This window comes from Oncorhynchus mykiss, chromosome 24, assembly GCF_013265735.2.
Source record: "Oncorhynchus mykiss isolate Arlee chromosome 24, USDA_OmykA_1.1, whole genome shotgun sequence".
NCBI lineage: Eukaryota > Metazoa > Chordata > Actinopteri > Salmoniformes > Salmonidae > Oncorhynchus > Oncorhynchus mykiss.
This window is the reverse complement of record NC_048588.1, coordinates 1,421,664-1,437,215: the sequence shown is the minus strand read 5'-3', so window position 1 is coordinate 1,437,215 and position 15,552 is coordinate 1,421,664. Positions and strand designations below refer to the sequence as shown.

The window sequence follows — 15,552 nt, the reverse complement described above, 5'->3', positions numbered from 1 at the left end:
CATTCAAACCCATGAGGTGTTTCTGATCATGTGTGCATCCCAAATGGCACCCTATTCTCTATATAGTACACTACTTAAGTTCTGACCAGAGCCCTATGGGTCCTGGTCAAAAGTAGAACATTACATAACGAACAGGGTGCAATTAGGGGCGCAGCCCACCTCTGTTCTCTCTGTCCTTTACACCCATGGGAGATGGATGGATGTCATATAGAGACAATGGTTTCTTCCTCTCTTTTCTACTTTATATTCTATTGGGTGATTGTGATTGATTTGACACAATCTGTTTGATCATGTGCTTGTTCTGTCATGAACATTTTAAGATGTCATTGTTCTATAGTGGGCTTGCAGTGCTGCATACATAATGGTCCCGAGAGCATTATGTCATCTACATTTAAAAAAATGGCACAAATGATCTCAATTGCCTCCTTGGTAATATGTTTGCCAGTTCGATTTCACTTCAGTGGCTGTAAGTATTTGGGCCTTTTGATTTACTATCATCAGTATAGTATCTGATGTGATGTCTGCAAAGCACAGTTGTTGCAACTGTGGAGGACCACATTTCTGCCACTGGGAGTAAAACATTGCAAATTCGTCAAACTTACTATACTGTTTAATGAAGTGAAGACTCACACCTCACACCTCACTCAAGTCACACCTCACGTGTTCTAATATTATATGCCAGTCATTGTATTTGTAAGCAAAGGCTACGCTGTATGTGTTAACTTCACATAAAATCCCAAGTTCAAGAAACATCGGGAAACTGCGGCACTCCAAAACGTTTCTTTAAAAAAATTGACAAAAAGACAACACTTCAATTCACCTTTCTATTGTTTGTCCGGACAGGCTAACGCGTTTCGGCAGTTATGCCTTCATCAGAGATGTGTGGAAGCCATTGTTTTTTTTTATAAGCAGGTGAATAGGTGATAATTACAATTGCCCACACCTGTGGAAGGGCGGTACATAGTGGTAATAAAAACATTAGTGAACCAACAATTATTACAATATACATATAAATACATATACAAACACAGATCAGCAGAATAAACTTGATAAATAGCATTTAGGTATCATGATGACGTATTGGAAATTTGAGACATTTTTGGTGGATTTAGTTACTTCCTACTGCACAGTAAAGGCTACAAAAATAGATGCTTTTAGGGTATCTGGATAGAGAGACTGTAGTTGAATGTATGTAGGAAAATATACATAGGTATTCAAAATACAGCACATCCATATCATCTACATGTTAGCATCTCTGTAATCCTATGGGTTGGTAAAATGTATTTTACTGTAAGAGTGGTATATTAGAAATCAATTGAAATCTTTAGGAACAGTTTTGATCCTATTCTTTAGAGAATACTTCCAGTTGCCTTACTAGTGTGTGTGTGTGTGTGTGCATGCGTAAGTACAGTATGTGACTGAAGCATGGTTCTCTAAAGGGGTTTTAGGAATGCACTGAACTTTTCAACTTTGTGGAAAAACTCACCTGCTCCCTTTTAGGAATGTAAATGTGTAAATGCCTGGCATAGTTTGGTAAACGAGCACTTTTATTTTCACATGAATGTTGACCTTGTGATTCAAGACACCCACTACCCATAAATGTTTGCCATTGTCTCTCAATTCAGATGTGAACAGATCATTGGTCATGTAAAACTTGATTCACACCTTTACATGAACATCTTCAATTGCTTAACTTATGAATAACGATGAACAACTTGCAGGCATCTCTATCATTGTCTAACATAATGCCTTTTGGGACTCCTTAACATATGTTTAAAGAGGCATCTCCTTAAAATATTCTATTTCGAATTTTCCCCACCAGTAGGCGGGCCAACAATTCCACTGTCATTCGTATTAAAATAATACAGATATGTCCGGCAGACTACATCAACTCAAGATAACTGTGTCTTTTAAAGAGAAAAATGCGCTTATGCTTTTCCCCCCAAAGGTTTAAGAACTAGCCCCGCCTTAATTTTACAGTCTGTTCTGCTCGTTATAGTTGGAGCGACTGTTCCACCGTCAGCGTTGAAGGTTACCTCGTGCATAGTGCGTAAAAGGTGCAGGGGGGAGACGGATATTCCGCTGCTCTCACACACACTCTATCAACCGCGCGGTAATGATGCTAGCCTGAATCTTACCTAAGGTTTTCAACAAACCAAAATAATATGAACTTGAGTAGGATATTGTAAAAAAACAATGTTTTTGTGAAGAGCGTTCGTCAGACCATATGGCAGTGCCTTTGGTGGAGCAACTTATCATTTGCTTCTGAACAACCAGACTCGATGAACAATTTGAGAACTTTGAGCAAAATGTTCAAACCAAACCGAGGACTTCAAACGCGGTGAATTTGGATATCGTTGGATTTAAAAGACGGATCCCTGTAAGAGCAGTGATTCAATCAAACTTATGGCGTGAAGGTAAGAGCATATCTTGCTCTGACATCTTAATTAACACAGGTCTAACGCTCCAGAGGTGAAATTGTCCACATTTAAGATAGGCTACCCGATACCTGCACTATAAAGGAAAGTGTAGACTAGATCCAGTTGCTTAAAGTGATATTTCAAGATCATAATAGTTTTTTTTTTCATGTAATTAATGCTTCTTCCTTTTTAAGTTTTCAATTGGTAACAATTTGCGCACGGCTGAATTTGAGAAATCGATGAGGTATTGAGTCATTTTATTGAATTGGAGCATATGCTGTAGGGCAGGGATAATTTCATGATCAACTAAACGATGTGCTCTAGGCTATGACATTTGCGTGCGTGAGTGCCTACGTGCGTTATTATGTGTGTTTTTGCGTGGGTGTCTGTGTGCATGCATAAATATGTATTTATCTGCTTGCTTAAGTTTGTGTGTTTGTTTGCAAGCATGCTCTCGGCATCAAAGTGAATTTTTGTGGATTTAAGGATGATTTCTGTGTAATATGTCAGTGATGGAATATGAAAAGGTTGCATATTGGTTTTCTTCAAAGGCCTTGATGATAGAGCAAAGCAAACATGTGATTATGTACACACTCACCACTAGTAAGTAATTTAAAGACTTATTGAATGTTTATTGTCTGCTGTGCCCCAGTGACGGTGTGTTTTTGTGATCCTGTGAGGGAACTGCCTGTTTATCTCATGCATCTTCTTGTTCCTATCAACAGCCTCCCGAGAGCAGCAACACCATCTTTAATATGTCTTAAATGTGTTGCCTTAGAATATAAACTACTGTTACATACAGTAGGCTACAACTAAATCAATGAGGGTTGTATATGTAAGGGGTTTTGTTTTGACTTTACGCCACTTTATTGTAGTATTTATGACTCTTTATGGGGTCCAGCAAAAATTAAGGCAATTATACAACAACATAGATTTCACAACGCATTAAGTGTATGCCCTCAGGCCACTACTCTTCTACCACCACATATCTACAACACAAAATCCATCTGTATGTGTGTATTTTATCGTGTGTGTGTGCATGTCTGTGCCTGCGTGTGTGTGTGTGTGTGTGTCTTCACAATCTCTGCTGTTCCATAAGGTGTAATTTTTTTTAATCAGTTTTTTAAAATATATATCTAATTTAGCTAAAACAGTGTTTAATCCCTCAATTAAATTATTATATGAGCAATGATAAAAATAACAAGGTGGAATGCACAGTCGTACTCATGACAAAAGATGATGATAATTGCTATTTTCATCATTGCTCATATAATAATTTACTTGTGAGGGACCAAACACTGTTTTAGCATAAAATGCCAGCAGGCTTTTGGAACATATTTAAAACAATTACACAATTACTGAGAAATACCTAATTAGCCTGAATGGTGACAAATTAAAATGACTCAATACTCCAACTGCAGAGAAACATCTTTAAATGCAAACTGCGGAGAGACAGGAATAAATGGACACTGTGCAATAATTAGTTAAGCCACAGAGAATAGCAACTGTTATTACAACTGAATTGCAGTGATTTTGGGTCTGATCAAGCTATGTTATATGCTACTTTTATGATTATTTCTGTTTGTGCTGTCCATTGTCTTGCTTACTGGCAGGTCGGAAGCCTATAGCTCCATACCATCTCAATACGATACTCTCAGCTCTCTGGTTACTCTGTACTGTATCTCACTCTTGTGCTGCTGATGGCAATCCAAGCTGCTGCAATTACCCTACAGATCAGGGTTTCCCAAACTCAGTCCCCCCCCCCCCCCTCCCCGGTGCACATTTTGGTTTTTGCCCTAAACAGCTGATTCAAGTAATCAAAGCTTGACTATGAGTTGGTTATTTGAATCCACTGTGAAGTACTAGGGCAAAACCCAGGAGGGTGCACGTTGCCTACCCTATTTTCTAAACGAGAAGGATTCGAACAATCTAGCTTTGTTTACACGCTTGAGTCATGTTTGGTTTGTTTGGAGGTAGACTGTAGGCTTCAGCAGATTTCCCCCTTGCAGATAGCTAGCTGTCTCCCATGATTTATGAAGACCTCCATTTGAATAGTTGAGACACCACCACACTAGTACTGTAGTCTGCCAATACATCATGGCTCATGTTTCCATACCTTCAGTTTCAATAACCACAACCTTAAAATAATAACACATTAAGACATCATTTTCTGGTGTGGGTAGACGTTATGTGACATTGGGGTTTTTCACATGTCAATCATTTAATTGTATTGGTAAACAACTGAACTGATATTCCCACTTCGAGTACCTTTTCCCGAGTGTGTCAACTGCCGGACATCTCTTGCAAGCAATGCTCACAGAAAGGACTGGAGATGGAGGAGGCAATTTAAGTCCAAAAACCAATAAAATGTATGGTCTGCTTATGATGTTGCAGGTTACAGTCATACACTGACACAGTGCATCTGTCTGGTCATTAAGGGGCTATAGGGGCCAACACGATAAAGGGGGTGTAAAGTGTCTGACCAGGAATGAGAATGTTATGCATTTTAAATGGTATTTATGGCATGTGTCATATGTTCAGACAAACCTGGGTTCAAATAGCATTTGTTTTCTTTCAAATTAAAATACTGAGTGTTTGATTGTCTGCCAGTTGGGCGGGTATACACTTTTAAGACTTATCCCATTAGTTGCATTGTGCCATGCAAGCTCAATCAAGCACAGCTCAATTATTTTATAGAAAATGAATACTACTTGAACCCAGGTCTGATGTACAGTATCCCTAGTATTTGTTGCATCCAAAATACCATCAACTGTATACTGTCTGGATAACAGCTCTTCTTATTTAAACACAGAGGAGTACATTTTTACATAATAACATAGGGAAGATTTCAATTGCATACTCCTCACGTCCTCTCATTTCTCCTCAAAACCCATTGGAGGAGAAGGTCAGAAGGGAGGGATCGTATAAACCTTTAGTTGGCCCTTAGTCCCTTTGAACTCTTATCCTAAGCTGATCAAAACGTCATACATCTGGCATCACACTTGATTTTAAATGTTTCCTGACAAACCTTATCTAAACAAATGGTCCACGGTGAAATCCTTGCCTTATCATAAGTAAGCAGTCTTGGTTATTTTGGGTTCTTAGAAGCAGAGATCCTTTCTCCCCCTCTATCTCTCTCTCATCCACTGCAGGATTATAAAGAGACAATGCTCCCCTGGGAGACGTTTAACTCCTTTTAGTCACGGTCAGGCTAAATTGTCAAAGCTCTCTCCACAGACATACGAACACGTGCACACAACAATACACACAGGCATACACACACACATTCATATGGGTGTCCTCTATGGTTACTTTTGCATGGCATGATAAAGTATCACAGGTACAGGAGCAGTGCTTGGGTAAAATCACCAGTGTAGCCAAGCCAGGAAAAAATCTGTATTACAACCTATGTGTTGTGATAATTGCGTTGTTCGCCTGTTAGTTCATATGCCTTGGCACTGTTATATATATATATATATATATATATAGGCCTAAGGCCGAGACAATAAGAAGACACAGTGGCAGAATAAATTCAAGTCCAGAGAATATATTGCATGCAACAAACAGTTACATTACCTACAGTATGGTCAAGCAAGTTCATGTTTCTGACATTTTTGGACTAATAAACAACTATTGATTTAAAACCACAGAATTGACGCAAATCACAAAGAATACACTATTGCAGCATCATTTCAACTTAAACATTTCAACATCATCAATCAATCAATCATCAATCAAATTGATTTATAAAGCGCTTTTTAAATCAGCTGATGTTACAACGTGTGCAGGTGTAGAAGCACGGTGGCTAGGAAAAACTAGGAAAGGCCGGAACCTAGGAAGAAACCTAGAGATGAACCAGGCTATGAGGGGTGGCCAGTCCTCTTCTGGCTGTGTCGGGTTGGAGATTATAACCGAACATGGCCAAGATGTTCAAATGTTCATAGATGACTAGCAGGATCAAATAATAAATCAAAGTGGTTGTAGAGGGTGCAACTGGTCAGCACCTCAGGAGTAAATGTCAGTTGGCTTTTCATAGCCAATCGTTCAGAGTATCTCTACTGCTCCTGCTGTCTCTAGAGAGTTGAGAACAGCGGGTCTTGGACAAGGTAGCACGTCCGGTGAACAGGTCAGGGTTCCATAGCCACAGGCGGAACAGTTGAAAAAGGAGCAGCAACACGACCAGGTGGACTGGGGACAGCAAGGAGTCATCAGGCCAGGTAGTTCTGAGGCATGGTACTAGGGCTGAGAGAGAGAGAGAGAGAGAGAGAGAAAATATACTTACATTCACACAGGACACTGGATAAGACAGGAGAAATACTCAGATATAACAGACTGACCCTAGCCCCCCTGACACAAACTTTTGCAGCATAAATACTGGAGGCTGAGACAGGAGGGGTCGGGAGACACTGTGTCCCCGTTTGACGATACCCCCGAATAGGGCCAACCAGGCAGAATATAACCCCACCCGCTTTGCCAAAGCACAGCCCCCACACCACTAGAGGGATGTCTTCAACCACCAACTTGCTACCCTGAGACGAGCCCTAGTATAGCCCACGAAGATCTCCCCCACGGCACGAACCCAAGGGGGGGGGGGGGGTGCCAAACCAGACAGGAAGATAACGTCAGTGACTCAACCCAGTCAAGTGGCGCACCCCTCCTTGGGATGGCATGGAAGAGCACCAGTACGCCAGTGACTCAGCCCCTGTAATAGGGTTTGAGGCAGAGAATCCCAGTGGATCGAGGGGAACCGGCCAGGCAGACAGCAAGGGCGGTTCGTTGCTCCAGTGCCTTTCCGTTCACCTTCACGCTCTTGGGCCAGACTACACTCAATAATAGGACCTACTGAAGACATGAGTCTTCAATAAAGGCTTAAAGGTCAAGCCCGAGTCTCTCTCCTATGGATAGGCAGACCATTCCATACAAATTGAGCTCTAAAGGACAAAGCCCTGCCTCCAGCTGTTTGCTTAGAAATTACTCAGGACAGTAAGGAGACCTGCGTCTTGTGACCGTAGCATATATGTAGGTATGTACGGCAGGACCAAATCGGAAAGATAGGTAGGAGCAAGACCACGTAATGCTTTATAGATTAGCAGTACAATGTTGAAATCAGACCTAGCATTAACAGGAAGCCAGTGTAGAGAGGCTAGCACTGGAGTAATATGATCAAATTTGTTGGTTATAGTCAAGATTCTAGCAGCCGTGTTTTTAGCACTAACTGAAGTTTATTTAGTGCTTTTTCCGGGTAGCCGGAAAGTAGAGCATTGCAGTAGTCTAACTTAGAAGTGATGAGCATGGATTCATTTTGCTGTATCTTTTTTGGACAAAGTATCTGATTTTTGCAATGTTACGTAGATAAAAAAATCTGTCCTTGAAACAGTCTTGATATGTTCGTCAAAAGAGAGATCAGGGTCCAGAGTAACGCCGAGGTCCTTCACAGTTTTTTTGAAACGACAATAAAACCATCAAGATTAATTGTCAAATTCAACAGAAGATCTTTGTTTCTTGGGACCTAGAACTAGCATCTCTGTTTTGTCCAAGTTTATAAGTAGAACATTTACAGCCATCCACTTCCTTATGTCTGAAACACAGGCTTCCAGGGAAGGCAATTTTGGGGCTTCGCCACGTCTCATTGAAATGTACAGCTGTGTGTCGTCCGAATAGCAGTGAAAGTTAACATTATATTTTCGAATAACATCACCAAGAGGTAAAATATATAGTGAAAACAATAGTAGCCCTAAAACGGAGCCTTGAAGAACACCGACATTTACAGTTGATTTGTAAGAGGAAAAACCCTCTTCAGAGACAAACTGATATCTATCCGACAGATAAGATCAACACCAGGCCAGAACTTGTCCGTGAAGACCAATTTGTGTTTACAATCTCTCCAAAAGTATGTGGTGATCGATGGTATCAAAAGCAGCACGAAGGTCTAGGAGCACAGATGCAGAGCCTCGGTCTGACACGATTAAAAGGTAATTTACCACCTTCACAAGTGCAGTCTCAGTGCTATGATGGGGTCTAAAACATGGTTTGTCTTCAGGAAGGCAGTGAGTTGAAGCGCAACAGCTTTTTCCATTTTTCTTTTGAGGAATGGGAGATTCCCTTTATTTTTTTTCTGGGTCAAAGTTTGGCTTTTTCAAGAGGTTTTATTACTGCCACTTTTAGTGAGTTTGGTACACATCCGGTGGATAGAGAGCTGTTTATATGTTCAACATAGGAGGGCCAAGCACAGGAAGCAGCTCTTTCAGTAGTTTAGTTGGAATAGGGTCCCGTATGCAGCCACCAGAGGACTACGACACAACCTGATGCAAGTGTTTTCTGTCAATGACATTTAGCTTCTGGTGTGATGTGATTGGTATGAAGCCAAATCCAAACTGGCTTCCATTGACACTTTTTTTGGGTACGCCAGGAACATTCAAAGATGAGCTCACTCAGATGAGCTCAACTCTGATTGGAAAATTATTTTATGAATGTTTTATCTAAGGAGGCCAAATGCTCGCTGGCTTGCTGTGCATTCAATGCTATGAGTGGCAACAATATCATACCCTTTTTGACCAGACAGCATCAGATGGATGGGCTACACATACTGAGACAGAGGGGTACTGTTTTGTTTGCTCGGACGCTTTCTCCGGTGAGATACATTCCGCTTCTTGCGAATTGAAGGAAATTCATGAAACACAGAAACGATTTGTAAATGTTTTGGGGAAGCCTGGCTTCTCTTGGCAGCCATGAATACACACCACTGCACAGGTTAAAAAAAATGTACAAAAAGATGCATGTCAAGCTCCCCACAAGTTCGAGACAACGATTGTCCAAATAACTGACTATTGTGCACAAAAAGAGAGATAAGTGCTTGAGTGACATGAAATCTCTCAACAACATCTCAATGTGGCAACATGTTCAGTCAAAGGACCATTAACTGTTAATGTGGCACTAGATCTGGGCTGGTCCCCTTAAACATTTAGTCAGAATGACTAGCTTTAGATTAAGCCTTGGTACAAACAGATGGTTGGTGACATTGACAGACTCCGAGGTGTGTAGGGAACAACATTTACCCAGGTTTGAAGTGCAGTACCTCTCTTTTGTGATGTTAGTCTGGAAATGTTTCAATAAGATCTAAATGTTCGACTACACAGTGTGGGTTAGTGTGTATAGTTTAAATAGCTTTTTAACTGCAGTTTCGAAATGTTCCCCCAACTGGTACAAAACCTTACTGTGTGACCGTTACTCTGGGCTTTGATACATACAAGTAATGGTCCAATCAAATATGTTCTTATTAAAGATGAAAGATTTACATCTGGAAATAGGATGTGTCCATTTAGACCTTGGCCCATAACCTCAACATCACAGGCATTCATTAAAGGGTTCAGTGTTGCTATGGCTTAGGATCTGCCATGATGGGCGGGCTGTCAGTCATTCCGGGAAGTTAGCTAGTAGCTACACCATGGGAGCCCTGTTCATGTGGAGCATGAAGGTGGTTTGTGAAATAAGAATGGGTTAATCAGGCTCTTGGGAATGAAGTAGAAGCATAGGCTATATGTAAAAAATATCTCTCTCTCTCTCTCTCTCACTCATAACAAAGAAGTATGTGGACACCTGCTAGTCAAACATCTCATTCCAAAATAATGGGCATTAATATGGAGTTGGTCCCCCCTTTACTGCTATACTAGCCTTCCACATTGCTGTGGGGACTTCCATTCAGCCACGAGCATTAGTGAGGTCGGGCACTGATGTTGGGTGATTATCCCTGGTTCGCAGTCAGTGTTCCAATTCATCTTAAAGGTGTTCGATGGGGTTGAGGTCAGGGCTCTTTGCAGGCCAGTCAAGTTCTTCCACACCGATCTCGACAAACCATTTCTGTATGGATCTCGCTTTGTGTACAGGGGCATTGTCATGCTGAAACAGGAAAGGGCCTTCCCAAAACTGTTACCACAAAGTTGGAAGCACAGAATCATCTACTATGTCATTGTATGCTGTAGTATTTAGATGCATTCAGCCAGGTAGTGTTCTCCTTGCATCCGTCAAACCAGTTTTTGCGTGTCCAACTACCAATAGGTGAAGCGTGATTTCTCCCCCCTGAGAACGCGTTTCCAATGCTCCAGAGTCTATTGGCGGCAAGCTTTACACCACTCCAGCCGGCGCTTGGCATTGCGCATGGTGATCTTAGGCTTGTGTACGGCTGTTCAGTCAAAGGACCATTAACTGTGAATGTGGCACTAGATGTGGGCTGGTCCCCTTAGACATTTAGTCAGAATGACTAGCTTTAGATTAAGCCTCGGTGCAAACAGATGGTTGGTGACATTGACAGACCCCGAGGTGTGTAGGGAACAACATTTACCCAGGTTTGAAGTGCAGTACCTCTCTTTTGTGATGTTAGTCTGGAAATGTTTCAATAAGATCTAAATGTTCGACTACACAGTGTGGGTTAGAGTGTGTATAGTTTAAATAGCTTTTTAACTGCAGTTTCGAAATGTTCCCCCAACTGGTACAAAACTTTACTGTGTGACCGTTACTCTGGGCTTTGATACATACAAGTAATGGTCCAATCAAATATGTTCTTATTAAAGATTACATTTGGAAATGGCATGTACCCATTTAGACCTTGGCCCATAACCTCAACATCACAGGCATTCATTAAAGGGTTTAGTGTTGTTAAATGAATAATATCTCTGTAATTGCTCCTGTGTGGGATTCATACTCTCCATAGGCTCCCCTTTTCATAATTTAGTCCTTGATCTCTCTGATTGAACTGTCTTACGCACAGATTTTCAAGTTTACATTTTCAAGTTTTTATGTCACTTGTACAAGTACAGTGAAATGTCTTTCTTGCACACTCAAAACCCAACAATGCAATAATCAATAACAATGTAATACTAGAAAAAAAAACACATGAGCGATAATAAGAAACATGAAAAACACAATAAGTAAGTAAGCATACTATATACAGGGTAGGGCTGACTCCATTTAGTAGACTGGTAAATTGTTTGGTCGATAGGCTGTTGGTCGACTAAGATTTTTTTTTTTTTGTCAAGCAGTCACAATTTTTTCTTTGTGCAAAAGACACGTGTCTGACTCGCGCCTGTCTCAGTGGACTAATCCATTGTGAAGGCCACGGGGATGGAACAGTCCATCACTCTAAGACGTGATACTGAAACTGTATGCTTATATTATGTAAAAAATAATGGTGCAAAAAATCTAATGTTATTTAAGGACAAATGCGGTTTCTCCCACGTTGGATATGGTCGCTGTTTCAGAACCGCGGACAATCTTCAGTGTGCAGTAGAATTAGCTTATTTCCCTATGTTGCTATGTGCATAACAGCAAAGTTAACCAACATATTGGGATGAAAACAATGTGGCGGAAGCAGCAGCAGCAGAGACAAGAAAACGGCCCTTGCTTTAGCCTGTCTCCAAATTGAGGTCTACAATCAATAGCCTAACTTTTAAATGTGCCTGGCTTTATAAATCAACCATATACAGTGGGGCAAAAACGTATTTAGTCAGCCACCAATTGTGTAAGTTCTCCCACTTAAAAAGATGAGAGACCTGTAATATTCATCATAGGTACACTTCAACTATGACAGACAAAATGAGAAAAAAAAAATCCAGAAAATCACATTGTAGGATTTTTTATGAATTTATTTGCAAATTATGGTGGAAAATAAGTATTTGGTCAATAACAAAAGTTTATCTCAATACTTTGTTATATAACCTTTGTTGGCAATGACAGAGGTCAAACGTTTTCTGTAAGTCTTCACAAGGTTTTCACACACTTGCTGGTATTTTGGCCCATTCCTCCATGCAGATCTCCTCTAGAGCAGTGATGTTTTGGGGCTGTTGCTGGGCAACACGGACTTTCAACTCCCTCCAAAGATTTTCTATGGGGTTGAGATCTGGAGACTGGCTAGGCCACTCCAGGACCTTGAAATGTTTCTTACGAAGCCACTCCTTCATTGCCCAGGCGCTGTGTTTGGGATCATTGTCATGCTGAAAGACACAGCCACGTTTCATCTTCAATGCCCTTGCTGATGGAAGGAGGTTTTCACTCAAAATCTCACGATACATGGCCCCACTCATTCTTTCTTTTACACGGATCAGTCGTCCTGGTTACCTTTGCAGAAAAACAGCCCCAAAGCATGATGTTCCCACCCCCATGCTTCACAGTAGGTATGGTGTTCTTTGGATGCAACTCAGCATTCTTTGTCCTCCAAACACAACGAGTTGAGTTTTTACCAAAAAGTTATATTTTGGTTTCATCTGACCATATGACATTCTCCCAATCTTCTTCTGGATTATCCAAATGCTCTCTAGCAAACTTCAGACGGTCCTGGACATGTACTGGCTTAAGCAGGGCACTGCAGGATTTGAGTCCCTGGCGGCGTAGTGTGTTACTGATGGTAGGCTTTGTTACTTTGGTCCCAGCTCTCTGCAGGTCATTCACTAGGTCCCCCCGTGTGGTTCTGGGATTTTTGCTCACCGTTCTTGTGATCATTTTGACCCCACGGGGTGAGATCTTGCGTGGAGCCCCAGATCGAGGGAGATTATCAGTGGTCTTGTATGTCTTCCATTTCCTAATAATTGCTCCCACAGTTGATTTCTTCAAACCAAGCCGCTTACCTATTGCAGACTCAGTCTTCCCAGCCTGGTGCAGGTCTACAATTGTGTTTCTGGTGTCCTTTGATAGCTCTTTGGTCTTGGCCATAGTGGAGTTTGGAGTGTGACTGTTTGAGGTTGTGGACAGGTGTCTTTTATACTGATAACAAGTTCAAACAGGTGCCATTAATACAGGTAACGTGTGGAGGACAGAGGAGCCTCTTATTAAAGAAGAAGTTACAGGTCTGTGAGAGCCAGAAATCTTGCTTGTTTGTAGGTGACCAAATACTTATTTTCCACCATAATTTGCAAATAAATTAATAAAAAATGCTAAAATGTGATTTTTCTGGATTTTTTTTTCTCATTTTGTCTGTCATAGTTGAAGTGTACCTATGATGAAAATTACAGGCCTCTCTCATCGTTTTAAGTGGGAGAACTTGCACAATTGGTGGCTTATTAAATACTTTTTTGCCCCACTGTATATACAGTGCCTTGCGAAAGTATTTGGCCCCCTTGAACTTTGCGACCTTTTGCCACATTTCAGGCTTCAAACATAAAGATATAAAACTGTATTTTTTTGTGAAGAATCAACAACAAGTGGGACACAATCATGCAGTGGAACGACATTTATTGGATATTTCAAACTTTTTTAACAAATCAAAAACTGAAAAATTGGGCGTGCAAAATTATTCAGCCCCTTTACTTTCAGTGCCGCAAACTCTCTCCAGAAGTTTAGTGAGGATCTCTGAATGATCCAATGTTGACCTAAATGACTAATGATGATAAATACAATCCACCTGTGTGTAATCAAGTCTCCGTATAAATGCACCTGCACTGTGATAGTCTCAGAGGTCAGTTAAAAGCGCAGAGAGCATCATGAAGAACAAGGAACACACCAGGCAGGTCCAAGATACTGTTGTGAAGAAGTTTAAAGCCGGATTTGGATACAAAAAGATTTCCCAAGCTTTAAACATCCCAAAGAGCACTGTGCAAGCGATAATATTGAAATGGAAGGAGTATCAGACCACTGCAAATCTACCAAGACCTGGCCGTCCCTCTAAACTTTCAGCTCATACAAGGAGAAGACTGATCAGAGATGCAGCCAAGAGGCCCATGATCACTCTGGATGAACTGCGGAGATCTACAGCTGAGGTGGGAGACTCTGTCCATAGGACAACAATCAGTCGTATATTGCACAAATCTGGCCTTTATGTAAGAGTGGCAAGAAGAAAGCCATTTCTTAAAGATATCCATAAAAAGTGTCGTTTAAAGTTTGCCACAAGCCACCTGGGAGACACACCAAACATGTGGAAGAAGGTGCTCTGGTCAGATGAAACCAAAATTGAACTTTTTGGCAACAATGCAAAACGTTATGTTTGGCGTAAAATCAACACAGCTCACACCATCCCCACTGTCAAACATGGTGGTGGCAGCATCATGGTTTGGGCCTGCTTTTCTTCAGCAGGGACAGGGAAGATGGTTAAAATTGATGGGAAGATGGATGGAGCCAAATACAGGACCATTCTGGAAGAAAACCTGATGGAGTCTGCAAAAGACCTGAGACTGGGACGGAGATTTGTCTTCCAACAAGACAATGATCCAAAACATAAAGCAAAATCTACAATGGAATGGTTCAATAATAAACATATCCAGGTGTTAGAATGGCCAAGTCAAAGTCCAGACCTGAATCCAATCGAGAATCTGTGGAAAGAACTGAAAACTGCTGTTCACAAATGCTCTCCATCCAACCTCACTGAGCTCAAGCTGTTTTGCAAGGAGGAATGGGAAAAAATGATGTGTAAAACTGATAGAGACATACCCCAAGCGACTTACAGCTGTAATCGCAGCAAAAGGTGGCGCTACAAAGTATTAACTTAAGGGGGCTGAATAATTTTGCACGCCCAATTTTTCAGTTTTTGATTTGTTAAAAAAGTTTGAAATGTCCAATAAATGTCGTTCCACTTCATGATTGTGTCCCACTTGTTGTTGATTCTTCACAAAAAAATACAGTTTTATATCTTTATGTTTGAAGCCTAAAATGTGGCAAAAGGTCGCAAAGTTCAAGGGGGCCGAATACTTTCGCAAGGCACTGTATCTACATAAATAAGACAGATCTTGCTTCTGTTGCCTCTGAGTGTTTGTTTGTTTAATAGCCTACTAATTCCGTGAGCACCAAGCCTTATGCAACTGCAAAATGTTGGATCAAGAAATTTCACCGATTCGTCAGTTTTTAAAAATCTTTGCTATACTGCAATAAAGGCTTTACTTTTTTTTATTTTTATAAACTGTTAGTACTTATTGATTTTAGTGTTTACACTGTTCCAAACACACAGAAAAACTATATTGTAATCTAACAGCACCTGTTTGTCACACATAATATGCACGCAGCTCTCGCCCCTATACCCTCCTTTTTCTTGATCACCTTATTGTTGTTATTATGATCATCATTAATATAATAATAATATTGTCCTAATCATTAGTAAGCTTTGTGTAGTAGCTTTGTATAACCACCATCGAGCTGTAGGCCTAAGTGCGTGTCC

The 15,552-nt window shown here is 40.9% G+C and overlaps 1 protein-coding gene across 1 annotated transcript in view; it reads left to right on the top strand.

Moving 5' to 3' along the window:
• The first annotated feature begins 2,020 nt into the window (after positions 1 to 2,020).
• The window catches only part of d2r1 (dopamine D2 receptor 1), a 51,418-nt gene continuing 37,886 nt past the window's right edge, over positions 2,021 to 15,552 (top strand). The window contains 1 exon segment of the mRNA NM_001124371.2: positions 2,021 to 2,417. The gene's annotated coding sequence lies outside the window, so the exon portion shown is untranslated.